Source organism: Gorilla gorilla, chromosome 9 (assembly GCF_029281585.2).
Source record: "Gorilla gorilla gorilla isolate KB3781 chromosome 9, NHGRI_mGorGor1-v2.1_pri, whole genome shotgun sequence".
Lineage (NCBI taxonomy): Eukaryota > Metazoa > Chordata > Mammalia > Primates > Hominidae > Gorilla > Gorilla gorilla.
In genome coordinates, this window is record NC_073233.2 from 134,575,918 (window position 1) to 134,593,623 (window position 17,706).

At 44.6% G+C, this 17,706-nt stretch overlaps 1 protein-coding gene and 1 long non-coding RNA gene across 7 annotated transcripts in view; one reads left to right on the plus strand and one right to left on the minus strand.

Annotated features, from left to right (window-relative positions):
- The window catches only part of KIRREL3 (kirre like nephrin family adhesion molecule 3), a 585,001-nt gene that overhangs the window by 223,328 nt on the left and 343,967 nt on the right, over positions 1 to 17,706 (minus strand). Inside the window, exon 1 of one of the 6 annotated variants that reach the window (XM_055356358.2) lies at positions 6,006 to 6,127. The exons of the other annotated variants lie outside the window; for them this stretch is intronic. The gene's annotated coding sequence lies outside the window, so the exon portion shown is untranslated. Of the gene's footprint in view, positions 1 to 6,005; positions 6,128 to 17,706 lie in introns of those variants that run through there. 6 annotated transcript variants of the gene reach the window in all.
- Positions 7,786 to 17,706, plus strand: part of LOC134756486 (uncharacterized) — a 29,615-nt gene continuing 19,694 nt past the window's right edge. Inside the window, exon 1 of the long non-coding RNA XR_010129223.1 lies at positions 7,786 to 8,047. This is a non-coding gene — a long non-coding RNA (uncharacterized lncRNA). The remainder of the gene's footprint in view (positions 8,048 to 17,706) is intronic.

Below are 17,706 nucleotides of genomic sequence, written 5' to 3' on the forward strand. Positions count from 1 at the left end.
ATAGCTTGAGCCTGGTGCCTTTGACCAGCCCTCCCGACAAACAGCGAACGTGCCAAGTCCTCTAAGGCACCATTGCAGCCCAGGAGAGCTAAAATCTATGCCCTGGAAGAGGTGAGGACTTGGGATGAACCTTGAGGGAGGGGTTGGGGTTGAAGTGGGAGGAGCATTTCAGTCAATGGGAGAGTGGATAAATGAGCAGAGGTGAAGTGAACACAGCATATTCTGAATATACTGCAGGAGGGGTGCAGGCTGGGTGTTATGAAGGAAAAAGCTGGAGGAAGATAGAGTGGGACCAGAAAGTGAAGGGATGCAGACTGACATCGTAACAATTCAAATGCTAATGAAATATTCTCAACTTGAGTTCCCTGCGGTTGTGGTCATGGGCCAATTGCAGTATTCAGTTTTTATGTGGACCTCCAGCGTCTTCATGTGTGGTCCTCAAATCCTGAATACTTCTCTCCCAGAGCATTTACCACACGGTGCTGCTGGTATGCCAGCCTTTCTCCTTCCACTGTGAGCCATTTGAGGGCAGAGACCAGACCATCTCCGCAGCCTCTCAGGCTACAGGGTACCCTGCATTATGCAGACTGAGAGCTCTAGAAATATTTGTGGCATGAATGAAAGAATTCATGAGTAATAGCTGGGCATAAATCAGAATATGCACTTGAACTGGGCTACAGTGTTCCACCAGAGGCCTTCCACATCTAAATGGAAGCATCATGGCACAAGATGAAATTCTAGGTTTCTGAAGAAGAAAAGGTAAGAAGGACTCTCAAAGCCTTTGTTAATTAAAAACACACACAGCTCTTCAGGGAACATTTCCCTGCCTCCCATTCTCCCTCACTGCACTGAATGGCAGATAAGGTGGTGTCTTCGCCTATGCTTTGGACCACATTTAATTAAAAGCCTACATTACTGCTTCCTCACACACCTTGTTTTATTTCCTTTCCTTCCTTCCATGCTAAAGAGGGCCAGGGCTAATACTAATGCACATGCTGTTAAACCTTTTTAATTAACTTCAACTTCTCCCAGAGATTTATGTTTAAACAGTAAATTTTTTGTTGATACTCAAATACATAGGCGGCACTCTGAATGATGTACGAGTACTCTTGTCCTCAAAATGATTCTTCATGAGTTACCACCAGAGACGTTTTCATGAGCCTCTTTTATTAAAATAATAATACTCAGCAAGGCAATAATGCTTTACAGCCAGCAGCTAATTAACCCACCCCACCCCCCAAACAGGTCAGCATTAGCATCTGCAGGTTTGCGATATGATCGCCCAGTGGGTCCCCCTCGTACCTTCGAGTCAGCACTGAATCGGTCTGGGTTTGTGCTCTAGCATCTGTGAATAATGATTTTCATTTAAAACACATCTTTGTTCTTAGACTGTAGCTCAATCTATTATTATCGTTATTTATTTTGTTCTTGTTTTGTGCCTTCCCTGCAATGGGTATCAGTATTTCTGATCTGCAGTTGACCTCTTGAAACAAAATTTAACCATGCCTTGGAAAATCCAATTGATTTAAAACTCTTGTCTAATTGCAAAATCCATTTATTTTTCTGCAACTCTAAATTTGTGCCCCAAGTATTTTTTTTTTTTTTTTTTTGAGACAGAGTCTGGTTCTGTTGCTCAGGCTGGAGTGCAGTGGCATGACCTCGGCTCACTGCAAACTTCAACTCCTGGGTTCAGGTGATTCTCCTGCTTCAGCCTCCTGAGTAGCTGGGATTACAGGCATGCACCACCACACACAGCTAACTTTTGTAATTTTAGTAGAGACGGGGTTTCACCATGTTGGTCAGACTGGTCTCGAACTCCTGACCATGAGTGATTCACCCACCTTGGGCTCCCAAAGTGCTGGGATTACAGGAGTGAGCCACTGCGCCCGGCCACCCCAAGTATTTTTAATCATGATCTATGCTGTCAATTGTAATTGCAATGTAGCAATTCTTTGCCAACAAAACCAATCTACCTACCCAAGCTCCTGTTCTTTTCTTCATGTTGAGACAACGTTTTTCCCCACAAGCCGATGTGGTCATATCCCATTTTGCACCACCGATGAGCCAATTATTTCAATTTTGGCATCAGATTCAGAAGAGACTTTAATGATCCTCAATGGTATAAACTGAATTTTTATTCCTACAGCAATTTAGTAATGATGATGACACTTAAGCATTTAGAAAGTATTACTCATCTTCCAACCACTGCCAAACAGGAGGCTCGGCACTTTTCATTTTAGGCACTTTTCTAGGCAAGTCTGATGGGGACCTCAGCATGGACAGCATTTCACCATATTTAGGGAGCCCAGGCTCACCCCTGCTACTCTGCCAGGAGCTATAGAAAGAAAAATCTCCAAGCCCCAGTGCTTGTCTGCTGGGGTTTCTAGTTGGAAGTCAGAATAAGCTCCCAAGCCTTGCACGCCCATTTTAATTAACTTGTCTATTCACGCATCCAACAAATATTTAATGAGTTTCTGCTAGGTAAGGAAACCCAGCCCCAGGAGGGAGACTGAGATATATGAGGTATACCCCTTTCCCTCTAATCAAATTCAACCCCACCCCTCTCACCAGGGTCCAAGTTATTTGAATACTTCATTTATGCATACGTTTACTCCTTTCATTCAGCAAACGTTTATCAGGCACCTTTTAGTGTAAGGTACTCTGCTGGGAGCCCAAAAGTTTACAGCGAAGATCAAATCTGTCAGCAAATCCCTTTGGTTCTTCCTTCAAAGTAAATTTGGAATCTGGTCTTCTTGCCCCTCCAAGGCTACCCCCGGTCCAAGTCACTTGGACCCTGTGCCTGGATGGCGGCCAGAGCCTCCTAATTGGTCTCGCAGCTTCCATCCTTGTCTTCTGCTGTCTAGTTTCAGCAGAGCAGTCTGAGTAGTGCTTTTAAAAACCTAAGTCAGAGGGAGCCGTTCCTTTGTTCAGAAAGGTGCAGAGCATCCCATCTCACTGAGAATGAAAGCCAACACCCTCTCCATGACTCATGGTGCCCTCCGGGGCCTGGCCTCGTTGTTACACTTTGACTTAATCTTCAGTCTTCCTTTTGCTTGCTTATACAGTTTGGATTTGTGTCCCCACCCAAATGTCATGTCACATTGTAATCCCCAGTGTTGGAGGAGGGGCCTGGTGGGAGGTGATTGGATTATAGGGGTGGATTTCCCTCTTGCTGTTCTTGTGATGGTGAGTTCTCACGAGATTTGGTTGTTTGAAAGTGTGTATCACCTCCTCCTTCACTCTCTCCCTCCTGCTCTGGCCATCTAATATGGGCCTACTTCCCCTTCGCCTTCCACCATGATTGTAAGTTTTCTGAGGTCTCCCCAGCTGTGCCTGCCTACAGAACTGTGAGTCAATTAAACTTCTTTCCTTTTTACCCCGTCTCACGTAGTTCTTTATAGTAATGAGAGAATGGATGAGTGCACTTGCCCTGGCCTCTTTGCTGTTCCTGAAACTCACCAGGCATGCTCCTGCCTCAGGGTCTTTGCACTTATGCAGTTCCCTCTGCCTGGGATGTCCTGTCCTCGGTCCCTCCCCTGCTTCAAGACATTGCTCGGTGGCCACCTTCTTGGGGACTGACCATCTTATTTAAAATGTGCACCCCACCCCTATAGGAGTACTTTATATCCCTCTCCCTGTTTTGCCTGGCTGTAGAGTGCTTATCTCCATCTGACATGATTCATCTTTATTTGTTCATTTCATGTCTCCTCCACTAGAATGTCAGCCCCATGAAGTCTTAGCTTTTTGTTTTATTGACTGATGTATCAATGCCTAGTGCACAGATATTTAATATTTGTTGAACATATATATGTATGTAATGAGTGCATGTAATAAATAATGCTGTCATAATCTTCAAGAAGCACATGATCAAATAGGAACTGTATCTAAAAATAAATAATGAGCTATGTTTTAAGAAAGCTAGAAATAAATATGGTAGCCCAAAGGGTAGAAAATTCATTTTGCCTGGTTGAATGAGTGGCTAAAACCAGAGTCCTACAATTTCAGGTGTGTCATGTTGGAAAATGTATTAGTCAGTTTTCACACTGCTGATAAAGACATACTCAAGAATGGGAAGAAAAACAGGTTTAATTGGACTTACAGTTCCACATGGGTGGGGAGGCCTCAGAATCATGGAGGGAGGTGAAAGGCACTTCTTAAATGGAGATGGCAGGAGAAAAATGAGGAAGATGCAAAAGTGAAAAGCCCTGATATAACCATCAGATCTTGTGAGATGTATTCACTACCCCTAGAACAGTAAGGGGGAAACCACCCTCATGATTAAAATTATCTCCTATTGGGTCCCTCCCACAACACGTGGGAATTATTGGAGTATAATTCAAGATGGGATTTGGGTGGGGACACAGCCAAACCATATCATTCTGCCCCTGGCCCCTCCAAATCTAATGTTCTTATATTTCAAAACCTATCAGGCCTTCCCCTCAGTCCCCCAAATTCTTAACTCATTTCACCATTAACCCAAAAGTCCACAGTCCAAACTCTCATCTGAGACAAGGCAAATCCCTTCTACCTATGAGCCTGTAAAATCAAAAGCAAGCTAGTTACTCCCTAGATAAAATGAGGGTATAGGCATTGGGTAAATACAGCCATTCCAAATGGGAGAAATCGACCAAAACAAAGGGGTTACAAGGCCCATGCAAGTCTGAAATCCAGTGGGGCAAATTGTAAAGCTGCAAAATGATCTCCTTTGACTCCAGGTCTCATATCCAGGTCATGCCGATGCAAGAGGTGGGTTCCCATGGTCTTGGGTAGCTCTATCCTTGTGGGTTTGCAGGGTACAGCCTCCCTCCCAGCTGCTTTCACAGGCTGGCATTGAGTGTCTGCGGCTTTTCCAGGTGAATGGTGCAAGCTGTTGGTGGATCTACCATTCTGGGATCTGGAGGGCGATGGCCCTCTTCTCACAGCTCCACTAGGCAGTGCCCTAGTAGGGACTCTGTATGAGGGCTCTGACCCCACATTTCCCTTCTGCACTGCTTTAGCAGAAGTTCTCCATGAGGTTCCCACCCCTGCAGCAAACTTCTGCCTGGGCATCCAGGAGTTTCCATACATTTTCTGAAATCTATGTGGAGGTTCCCAAACCCCAATTCTTGACTTCTGTGCACTCTCAGGCTCAACACCACATGGAAGCTGCCAAGGCTTGGGGCTTGCACCCCATGAAGCCATGGCCTGAGCTCTACATTGGCCCCTTTCAGCCATGGCTGGAGCGGCTGGGATGCAGGGCACCAAGTCCCTAGGCTGCACACAGTGTGGGGACCCTGGGCCTGTCCCATGAAACCATTTTCTCCTAGGCCTATGGGCCTCTGATAGGAAGGGCTGCCACGAAGACCTCTGACATGCCGTAGAAAATTTTCTCCATTATCTTGGGGATTAACATTCGACTCCTCATTACTTATGCAAATTTCTGCAGCCAGCTTGTATTTTTCCTCAGAAAATGGGCTTTTCTTTTCTATTACATTGTCAGGCTGCATATTTTCTGAACTTTTATGCTTGGCTTCCCTTATAAAACGGAATGCCTTTAACGGCACCCAAGTCACATCTAGAATGCTTTGCTCCTTAGAAATTTCTTCCACTAGATACCCTAGATAATCTATGTCAAGTTCAAAGTTCCACAAATCTCTAGGGCAGGGGCAAAATGCTGCCAGTCTCTGCTAAAACATAACAAGAATCTCCTTTGCTCCAGTTCCAAACAAGTTCCTTATCTCCATCTGAGACAACCTCAGCCTGGACCTTATTGTCCATATCACTATCAGGCTTCTGGTCAAAGCCATTCAACAAGTCTCTACGAAGTTCCAAACTTTCCCACATTTTTGTGTCTTCTTCTGAGCCCTCTAACCTCTCCCTGTTGCCAAGTTCCAAAGTCACTTCCACATCTTTGGGTATCTTTTTAGCCACTCTACTGGTACCAATTTACTGTATTAGTCTGTTTTCATGCTGCTGATAAAGACATACCCAAGACTGGGAAGAAAAAGAGGTTTAATTGGACTTACAGTTCCACATGGCTGGGAAGGTCTCAGAATCATGGCAGGAAGTAAAAGGCACTTCTTACATGGCAGTGGTAAGAGAAGAATGAGGAAGATGCAAAAGTGAAAATCCCTGATAAAACCATCAGATCTCATGAGACGCATTCACTACCATGAGAACAGTATGCGGGAAACCACCCCCATGATTCAAATTATCTCCCACTGGGTCCCTCCCACAACACATAGGAATTATGGGAGTACAATTCAAGATGATATGTGGGTGGGGACACAGCAAAACCATATCAGAAAAGAACTGCAATCCACGTCTAAATGAGAAAATGGTTCCTTGCTATAGGATTTCTCAGCTAGACTAAGAAAGTCTTTTGGGAATTGGTGGGATGGTGCACAGTTTGTGTGTTTCATTGAGTCTTGATAATTATTCCAACTGGGAATCCCTCTCCATCTTCCCCAAATCTCACAAATTCCAATGACAAACTCCACTCCATGTCTCAAACAGGGACTATTTTTGAGAACCACGCATGCTCTTTCCAGATATCAGTGGACGGCATCCAGGGGGGCAGAGTCAGTGTAATTTCTCATGGCTGATTTTGACAGGAGATGTCAGGTTAGTCTTAGTTATCCTGGAGCCTAACTGGATCTTGGGAATAAATCTCTTATTTTGGTAGCACTTTCAAATAAGTGGCAGCAGTTCATGCATAATTACTTCTGAATTATCTAGGGGATTTATCAGGTTTGATTATAGATGCATAATGAATTTACCAAATTTGTGGGTATTATGGAGATATTAATTCCATATGAAACCTCACAATTCATTCATGTGCCATTTGTTTTCATTCCTTTTTTATAATAAGCTAATTAGTTTAAATTATTTGTACTAGTACAAGGTCTTGAAACACATATTAGGAATGATTATACCAGAGAACCCAATAAATGAGAAGTTTTGGAGACAGCATTAATTGTGATGAAGGGTTCATAAAGCAGTGGATGTTCAATTTTCCCATTTGGGGTGGTAATAACAGGTCTAATCATGACACCTCCATAAAGTCATGGGAAGTCCCTAATTAAAGTTTCTGAATTCAGATATTTAAATGAAGGTAGGGTAAGTCATTATGCCAATGGGAGAATGAGGCAAAAAGAGGAGTTCATCCTTGTGCTAACCAAAGAAAAGATGAAATGGTGAGGGCTCATCAATTCTGGGCCAGGAGGAAGATAGGCACTAGTATGTCTGATCTGTCTGGAGGATTCCTTTAAAAAAACCCAAGGTTCTGGAGGTCACTGGCAGGCTGGAATTTCAGCCCCTTCAGAATGAAGGGATGGGCTTCTTTGGTTGAGTTCCGGCATCTGTTAACCCCCCACCCCTTGTTCTTTGTGTGAAACCAGCACCTGCTGGCCAAAAAGCCCGGGTTGGGGTCTCTGTGGGTTGATGGATATAAACCATCTTCTTTCCTTAGGGCACAAAGAAGAACCAAGACAGGAGAGGAAGCCTGGGCCAAGCCTGCCTAGGGAGTCTATCGTGGTAGGAACAAGAGCTACCATACCTTGAGCCCATTCTAAATGGTAGGCAAGTGCTAGATACTTGGCTCACACATTTCATCCTCATAACAGCCCTATGGTGTAGAGAATATCATTATCTCCACTTCACAGGTCAGGGGGCTGTGGACAAGAGGTCAGGCCATTTGCCAAAGTCCTCCACTCAATCTATAGGTAGCAGGGCTGGGTTCCTAAGGATGTCTGATTCTGAAGCCTGGTCCTTGATCTCTGTGCTCCATGACCTTCTGTAATCCCCACAGTCTCCCAAACATCAATGCTGTCGTTACAACCCCATCACCTACCCTTACCCTTACCACACCAAAGAGTTACTCTTTTTTGAAATCTGAATCTCAGATTTTCACTTTCCAGGCAATTCACCAGGACAGAGGCCTTTCAACTTTCCTCCCTGAGATCTTCCTCCGTGAACCAACAACAAAAGGACCAGCCACCTCACTGGTCCCCTGTTGCCAGTAGAAAAAGCCCTACAAGGATTAATGCAAGAAGAAGTTCTGCTTTAGGTGAGACATCAGTTTAATTTATATTTGATTAAAAAAGTCATTCATTCATGCATTCAGCAGCCAGTATTTGTTAAATGTCTCCTACACTCTTAATTGGGTTTTGCTGGGTTGTGGGGGTGGGGGAGGGGAAAAAGAGAGCAGGTATAATAAAGCTTATGCCAGACACCTTGTTTATAATTGTCTTGTGAGGAATATATGTACACAACTGAAAAGTTAAGTAAACAAGAGAATGATGGAATAACTAGGCAAGTGAGAGAGGCAGACAGTGCACTATCTACAGAATCCAACGGAGGAGGCGGTACTGGGGCCCGCGGTGGCTGAGGATGACGGCTTTGCAGACGCAGAGGAATGACTGACTTGCTCAGTGAAGGATGGGCAGGCTTGGGGTGGCAGAAGAGGCACCAGCTGGACCCGCCCAGGAAGCCAAGCCCCTGTGCTGCCTCAGTCTGTAAGTAGGCATTTGACCTTGTGGGGAATCACTCTCTTGCGCCTCACCGTCTTTGCTGTAAGATGGAGATAATGATACCTCATGGGGTTGTCATGAAATTCAAATCAGGAAATGGATATGAAATGGTTCTGAAAGATGTAAAGAGCAATATAAACACCAGATACGGAATAAGAAAAAAGCGACACCGGAAGTGGCATTTTGCAAACTCCAATCCCCCAGGGCCACATGTGGAGGAGCTCTTTTCAAGGTCACACGAACACTCTGGCCCGACTCTCTCCTGGCAGCATTCAATGTGACATGCCAGGGCAATGAGAAATGGGAGGGGCTGCGTGAGACATGGCAAGGCCGAGGCCAAGCCCCAAAGTTCACGGACATTCCATAAAAAGTGCACGGTGGAACCTGAGAAGGTGGAGAAGGGCAGGGATACCCCTGGCACTTTTTTCGTCTCTGGTGCTATCAAACAGAAAATGTCACCTTTGTTCCTCTATAGCCATTTTTAGTTGCACCAAAGGGAGGAGTTGAAAAATAGACCTTGTATCTGCCTCCATGCGATTCAGGGGAAGGTGATACCACTTCTGCCTAGAGGGTGACCCCCATGCCCAGCACATATCTCACCCTCAGTCACAGCGAGGCTACAGCCCTCGATCCTAGAATCTGATGTCCTTGAATCTCCCTATCACGGGCTTCCAGTTTCAAGGGCCTCTGGACACATGAATTTCTACTTTGAGAATCAGTTTGGCTGTGTTTCGGTATCTGCATTCAGCTTCACAAGGCTGGTGAGCGAGGGCTCGTGGTTGGGACACCTGACAGGTGGCGGGGAAGACCTCTACTGGGGACACTGATTTTATTGCTAGAAGTTGCTAAAGGATGAGCAACTTAGCAGCTAGGACTTTTACCACTTCAGTGATAGAATGTAAAGTCAACCCCGAGAAGATGGATCTAGGATACCTGAACTGAAATTTTTTTTGTTTTTTTTTTTTTTTTTTTTCACAGCATATTGCAATGCAACAGTGAAAGGAATTTTAAATGGGCAGCTTCTCCTTTTCTCCTACCTCCAGGCATCTGCCTCTGAAATATTGAAGGTGGAGGGAGATAGGATTGGCCTTTCTGGGAAGACCTCTGAGAAAGGGGTTTCCATTGAGAAGAAACTACGGGTAACAGTTAAAGAGGAAGAGCATGTGTAACGTAGGAAGCGCTTTTGCTTCAGATAGATGTCCTTCCCTCACCCCAGAGCACAGTAACCCTAATGCTATGTCCTGCATCTGTCTGGAGGGGTTGTCTAGCCTGGCCCACATCCTGAGCCCTCTCAACATGGGCAACCACACAGCCCACATCGTGAGAGGTCTGAGCCCCTCAGACACTTGAAGGTCAATAGATATTGCATATCTTTTTTCTACACTGCTTCAATGCTTTTCAACCATTATTTTTTTATTTTTTATTTTTTTTTACAACCTTGAGTGTTTTAAAGATTTGCTTATTTAAAGGCTTTGCTTCCCCCTGAATATTATGACTAGCCTATTGGGTCAGAGGCCAGGAGTCTGCAGAGGACCATTCATTCACCCCAGAGGCGGCTCCTTGCTTTTATCCTGTCCTCAACATGATAGCTCAAACTGCCAGATTTTACATAGGAGGAAGGAAGACACCGAAAGATGTTCCTAGCTGGCACAGGCTGTGCTGAACACAGGTCTCACCCCACTGTGGGCAGGTGGTGGTGGAGCACATCTGTCTCTCTCCGTGTTGGTGGCTGTGATTTGGCAGCTCTGCCGAAGATTTGTGAGATGGAGAAGAAAGTGCAGGGTTGGGGTACGGGGAAAGGGGTAAGAAAGGAGATTAGTCACTTGAGTCAGGATAATTTTTCCTGATGTCAAAGCCTCACCCAGGAGAGCTCTCGCTGTTGCCTGCTTTTATCTGGAAAACAATGTGAGCAGTATCTCTCAAAATTAGGTCAGGGCTTGCAGAGGCAGGGGCTTGCCAAGGTGCTAACTGCCTGAATCCTCGGTGGGTTTGCACAGCTCTCTGCTCTGACAAATGCCTCCTTTGTCTCCCTGAAAAGCCTGCCTCTTTTCTCCTTCACCCCTCCACCCCCCCACAAACAACTGAATTTGGAAGGTTAAAAATCACTTCACTTGTCAACTCGAAAGCTCTCCCTCCCACCTCAAGTTGTTTCTCTTCCTGCCCAGGGAAGGGAGCTACTGTGTGTCACCCTGGGGACTGGAACCACTTTGCAAAGAGCGCAGATCTGCAGTTTTCACAATGCAGTTGTCATCTCGGGAGCAGTGTGTGCCTGTCCACTCTGGGAGAGGCTTATGAAGGCTGTGTCTCAAGCATTTCAGGGGGCTGCAGATTTAGGGGGACAGTTCTGGTGGCTTGGTCTTCTTAGGCTTGTATTGGCTCAGGTTTCTGTGTGGCAACAGCATGATAAAAATTCTGTCCACTCTACCAAAATGGGAGAAACAATAGCAAGACAGCAGGGCAGCAACAGTCAGTTCTTGTCTGGCTTTCCAGGACAACGTGACTTTCTCTTATTTTTTGTTCTTGACACTGTTTGCACTGACTAAGATATCATGATGATGAAACACTGTTGAATCTAAAAGGTGGGTGGGGCCGAAGAAGGGGTGATAGGAGGCCTTAGAAGCTAATTAGAATCCTCTAGAAGTGTGTGGAAATGGGAACCTGAGCCAGGAGAGTCCTGTGGATTCACTAGATTCTGGGACTGTACCTTATCTATGCTGTGCAAAGGAATAAGAAACTAGAGCTGTCTTGGGAACCAGCAACACAGATGTTCCCAGGAGCAATGTTTGCAGGTGAGTGAGGTCAGGGAGGGCTACAGAGTTAGGACTCCGAAGTCAGAAAGATGCCTGTTGGTTCTGCCATTCATATCTGTGAGATATCAGGCTGGTTTCTTAACCATAACCTCCATGATTCAGTTTCTTCATTTGCAAAATAATTTAAGTAAGATAATATGTTGAAAACTCTTAGCACCCAATAAGCCTTCAAAATTATAATTGTTTTGTATGTTTTGGCAAGAAAATAGAATAATATTATTATTGGAGTCTCTGGAAAACCTAGGTTTCCAAACCTTTCACCTTAAGTAGATTTTTATAAAATGAGACTTCACATGGAATCTCAACATACAAAATTGGCATAAGTGGGGGATAAGGCAGCAGGTGACAGTGGTTGCGTGTTCCTGGGCACTGCCTGCTCAGCCCCTGCACTGATTGTCTTACCCACAGTGGCAGTTTAAATCTTCATGCTTTTACCACCTTATACTGAGTAAGAAGATGAATTTGCACAGATTTCTCCCTGCATAATAATTTCTCCATATCTTTAGCACAGTTTGGTGATGACTTTTAAGCTTTGACATCATGTACTCATAACCTATCTCTTATGAAAATAAATGAAACTGGCTAGGTGTGGTGGCTCACGCCTGTGGTCCCAGCACTTTGGGAGGCCAAGGTGTGTGCATCACTTGGGGCTGGGAGTTCCAGACCAGCCTGGCGGTCGTGGTGGGACCCCGTCTCTACTAGGAATACAGGGGTTGGCTGGGCATAGTGGTGTGTGCCTGTGGTCCTGGCTGCTTAGGAGGCTGAGGCATGAGAGTTGTTTGAACCCAGGAGGCTAGGGTTGTGGTGAGCTGAGATCATGCCACTGCACTCCATCCAGCCTGGGCAATGGAGTGAGACTGTGTCTCAAAAAAAAAAAAAAAAACAAAAAAACAAAACAGAAAAAATAAATGAAACCATGATTTTCTCTCACACTGTATTATGTTTAATTTTCATTTGTTTATTCCATAAACATGACAGGCTTTTGAACTTTGTATTACCTATATATTTTATAATGGATCATGCATAATTTCTCAGGAGAATAAAATGACAATCCCAAATAAATAAATAAATAAATAAATAAATAAATAAATCTTCATGGAATCTCAAGGCTCTGAGGGGCCTAGTTAGACAACTGCTGGTTTAAAATATTAGAGAAATAGTGGGCCAGTTCCAAAAAGGTAGAGCCCTGATTACATCCAGCCAGTTAACATGTTTTAGTAACCAAGCAAACCAACCAGAAAGACATGGATCAGGAGAAACCTCCATATGTGGCAGGGCACAGGTCTGAGAGGTGAGTGCTGGAGGAACCAAGGCCAGAGTGGGACATGCTTTTTAGCAAAGAAGGGCAGTGTCATTCCTCTTCTCACCCAGTGTGGGGCTGGGACGTGTGGGAACCCAGGGCCTGTAGATGGGTTGGGGGTGAGGTGGAGTAGGGAGATGGAGACTGACACAGAGACGGTCCGTCCCCAGCCGAAAGAGGACTGCGCTAGCTTGGGAGGGAATGAGACTCAGCTGGCATTTCTGCACATGGGCTGGGTGGACCTGCGCAACTCTGATTGTGTCCATGTAGAAACCTGTGCTGTGTTCAGTCACTGTAATGCTTTTGTAGTTCTAGGGCTTTTTCCCCTTTTGCTTCCCCTTAGTTTTCAGAGAAATTCCAGTCAGGCTTTACTGCTACCTACCGGAAGAGACAAGAAGGTAACTTGACCAGATCAAGACCACCCAGCCCAGCAGAGCGCAATTCATGACCAGTCCACAGAGCTCTCCTCCTGGATCCCATCAGTTTCACAGAGAAGATGGCATTGCCAAAGCCTGGGGCTCACCCAATCCCTTTGTGTCTGTCACAGCTCTCCCATTTCTGGAGGAGTCGAGTTAGCCCCTCCTTCTCCTTTGAATCTCTTCTCTTTAAGACTCGCAGCTTCAATACCCAAATGCTGCCATGTTTGTAGTGGTAATGCATGGAATAACAAGTAGTTGTTGTCATACAAGAAGAATAAGGAAGCTTTTGATGATCTCGAATAATGTGGATATCTACATCATTTTTGCATGCCAGTGGGTATACCCAGCTTTGAGGGGATGGTTATTTTTATACCTTTCAAGACTTGGTATGCTTAATTATCTAGGGAAACTCATAACCCCAACTTCCTAAGCCACTCCTAAAGAAAAAGCACAGATGCAGTGACTAAAAACTTTCTGGCCTCCTTATACTTCATCTCAGGGCTGGAGGTGACTCAGATGTACCTTGCTATTTTCATGATCCATTGGTATCTCAGTAATGAATGTTCACCACTGCAGTGCCCTCATTTAGCCTAATAACCTCAGTAAGGTAATGTTTGATTTGTGCTAAGTATCTGATTAAACAACATAAAGTATTTAACCTATTGATCTTTTATACTTTGCCAGCCCTACATTGCTGGATATACTTTAATTACTGACTCGGAGAGCTTTCCTGAATGGGATCATCTGCATCTCGTTAAGACTTTTTCTTTGTCTTTAAGGTGCCATATCAACAGCTTCTCCTTCTTGTTGCCTCTAGGCTTTTCTTCCACTTCCTGCTCCTCCACCATACCCTGCTTGATTCTGCAAGACTGACGTTTGGTTAATCTACTGAAAGTAGAGTCCTTTATGTAACCATGAATCTTACTGCTTATTTTAGAAAGTCAATGACCACATAAACAATCGGACTTGTTACTTTGTCCACCCTGATCTTTGGAGCATGGGAAGTTGTCCAAAGTGACAACCCCATTTTAGGCAGTTGGTCACAGCTGTTGGATGGACCTAACCCTTCTATCTCACAAGGAGACGAGGCCAGTGGGCATCCATCAAGAGAAATTACAGGAAACCATTTAGACTGGCCAATTGGTTAGCTAATTGCTCTAGTCTAAACCACTTCTTAGAAAACTACAGAAAATCATACATTTTCCCTCTTGCCTGCAAGGATATAGTCATGAATGTTAATAATAATTAGCTGCTTTACATGCTGTCTTTTCTTCAAGAATCTCAGACATGGTGAGTTTATTTATTTTTTCTCTTATTTTAAAACTAGATCTACAAAGGCTGAGATAGCTTCTCCATGGGTCCTCCCAAAATGAGAGTGACACCTCATAGGATTAAGAGAATTCAATGAGAAAATTCATATTGAACACTTATCATAATGCCACTGAGTAAGCACTCAAAAAATAGGAGTTATACTGTTAGTTATTATTAGTTATATCATCTAAGAAGCCTGCGACTTGTGGGTTGCCCATGAATTTCTGAATAGAGTCAGGCTGGGAGGAAGGCACACTGGTCCAAGTGTCTAGTTACTTTGTCCAGACCACCTGATGAAGACTGTCTCACCGTGTGTGCCAACATCCTTTGGTCTCTGCTGGCCCATCACACATAGGTCTCGGACAAAAAAGGTGGTTTGTGGAGGATTAAAGGTCATGAAAAGGCGAACATTCACCTTCACTCAAGATGCTGCCCGAAGTCAGATCAGAAGCAGAGTCAGAATGGCTCTCTAAACAGCTTCTCAGAGGATGCCTTCCACGGGGTGATGTGCTTGATAACAATGCAAATGCAAGGAACATGCCCCAGACAACTGAACTGGAATTTCTATGAGCACAGCCTAGGAATTTGCAATTAAATCAAGCTCGTGGGTGATTCTTATGTTCAATAAAGTTTGAGAAGCATACTACTAAGTGTTGCCTTTAAAGGCAACTCGAAAACTTGCAGAAAACATCTAAAGAAGGCTGGAGGCGGCCTGGTGCTTATTGTATAAGAGCATCTGGCAAGCTCCACCCTCTAGGTGGCATTCTGGTCTTGAAAAGCATGATAAAAATTTGGGGTTGCTACTAAGCAGGGACAACTGCGCAGCTTGTGGAGTGGCTTGGAGACCTCCCGATAGCCCTGCTAGGATCTGAGGCAGACAGTGGGCACCAGCCGATGCCAGGGTATGTGAAGGGCAAAGGAGGCCCTTTGGGGGAAGAGAACTGTGAGGCCACAGGACTACTGAAATAGAGCTCCATGCCCTTCTCCATTGCCTCTGTAAATACCCTGGGGATCACTTTTACTCTATTTTCTGGCTTCTCTGTCACTTGTGGTGCAGTTGGGATGCTTACTTTCACTTCCAAATGATGATACCTCAGAGAATGCAAACTGTAATGCACATAAGACACAGACCATCCATGGAAAACATGATACTGCTGAGACACAGGCACATGTTCACACTGACGTGCATTGCATCATTGCATTTGTTCCAAAGCCGGTAAAAATGATTTTCAGATAATCTGCTATTTTGGATTGTCTGCACTGCTGCTTGCTTCCATTAGCATGGCTAATTGAGAACTGACTGTGTGTCTTGGACCATTTCCAGGAAGGCAACCCATTGCCTGTATAATACAGGCTCCCTGAGAGAGCCAAGTAAATGGCTGGAAATGTCAGGTTGAATGCCCATTGGAGGAGCAAACTTTTAAGGATGACCTGACCATTCTCAGGCCAGAGAAGCAATCTTGTTCAGCATGTCACATTGATTGCCAAGTCAGTAAACCATAAAACTGTCCCACAGCTAGAACATGCACTGACTCTGAGAAAGATGAGGCTTGGTTAGTAAAGGATGAAGCCATTCCAAGACCAATAAAAAATGCAATATGGTTTCCCCTGGGCTGTATATTAACACCATCCTGGCAGCTATAGGGGATAGAGGCTTGGCAAACAACTGTGTTTTGCTTTGACTTTTGCAGAGTGAGGATGAGATAGAGGCCAATGGGGAGATCATCTGAGGCCAGATGAAAGGCTTGGAAAGAGTAAGTCTTTACAGAAACCTAGTCTCTAAAGAAACCACTGATGTTTATGTGTCTTGGCCAGTGTCTTCTGTCATATAACATCTTGGTGAAATACCCCAAATAGATCTTAAAACCAAAACATACTAAGAAAAAAGGAAAATAGAAAGCACAATGTTGTAACTGCCTTCTGGGCAACCATGTTTTGGATGGTGTCATTTTTCTTATGACATAAGCTCCCAGATGGCACAGACACTGTATCTCAGAAAAAATAGCAACTAGCAGAGGGTCATGCCTCATGTGAGTTTCTGATAAGTATTGTTTGGTTGTGTGTTGTTTATCACAAAGAGAACAGATACTATTGTCAGACAATCTCACCAGCTGCGTTTTGCAAGAAGAATGAGAGAAGTCCCCTACAACTTTTACAATTCTGTGTTCTGTCCCAAATAACGATGAGAGATGAATCACCTGGGCTGAAGGATAATTGAAGGAGGAGGCACATTACTCATGAAGGTCAGAAAGCCTATGTCTAGGGTTAATCTGTGCTCATGGAGTCCTTTCTATGTGTTGCTAATAGCTAGAGGGTCTGCTGATTTCGTCTGTGCCCAGTCAACTCCCTGGGCCCACCTCTAATCAAAACCAGAGGACATAAACTGTGAAGATTTCCAGGATGGATTTCTGAGGACAGCTGTCTATAGCTTCAGATATGGCACTAGACACAGTGGTGCTCATCATTGGCTGCATGTTAGAATCACCTGAGGGAGCTAGAAAACTATGGATACCCAGGCTCCGTCCCCAGAGATTCTGATTTAATTGGTCAGGGGTGGGTCCTCAGTATGAATAATTTTAAAAATCACCTAGGAGATTTTACTTGCAAGCAGGGTTGAGACAGCCCGAGCTAAAGCCTCTTTAGTGGTATGAGGGAAAACAGGAGGCTCTGGCTCAGTTCACAAAGTTGAAGATCAAACCCAGCCTTCGAAACAGCATTCTTCTTCTTTACAGGATGACAGGAAATAAATGACTGTGGGAGATGGGGTGTGGGTAAAGAGGAAAGAAGGGAAGGGAGAAAAAAGGAGAGAGCCAAAACGCCCATTGAGAGGAAGGGAATAAGATTGATTTTCCCCTAGTAGTTTTTATTCAACCAGGGTCTGAAATGTGCTCAGTCTACCTCATGAAAAGTGAGTCACCCAGGGCACACTGGTGTTTCTATCGCTAGTCACAGAGGCTTCGGGCAACTGCTGAATGGCAGCATTAGGGACCCATAAAAGGAAAAATGCATTGCTATGACTAAGAGCCCATTACCATAACAATTGTAAATGACTTTGGGGAGTCTGCCCATTGACCATCAAAGAAACCAGAAAACAGGGCCAGGCCCCTTGGAGAGCACTAGGGGCTTATGAAAGCTGTGCACTGGTAATGTTAGTGTCTTAGTCCCTTCGTGCTGCTGTCACAGAGTACCTGAGAGTGGGTAATTTATAAAAAACAGAAATTTATTTCTTACAGTTCTAGAGGCTGGGAAGTGCAAGATCAAAGCACTGGCATCTGGTCTGGTGAGGGCCTTCTTGCTGCATCCTTATATGCAGAAGGTGGAAGGCAAGCTAGAACAAGTTAGCCAAACACTGCATA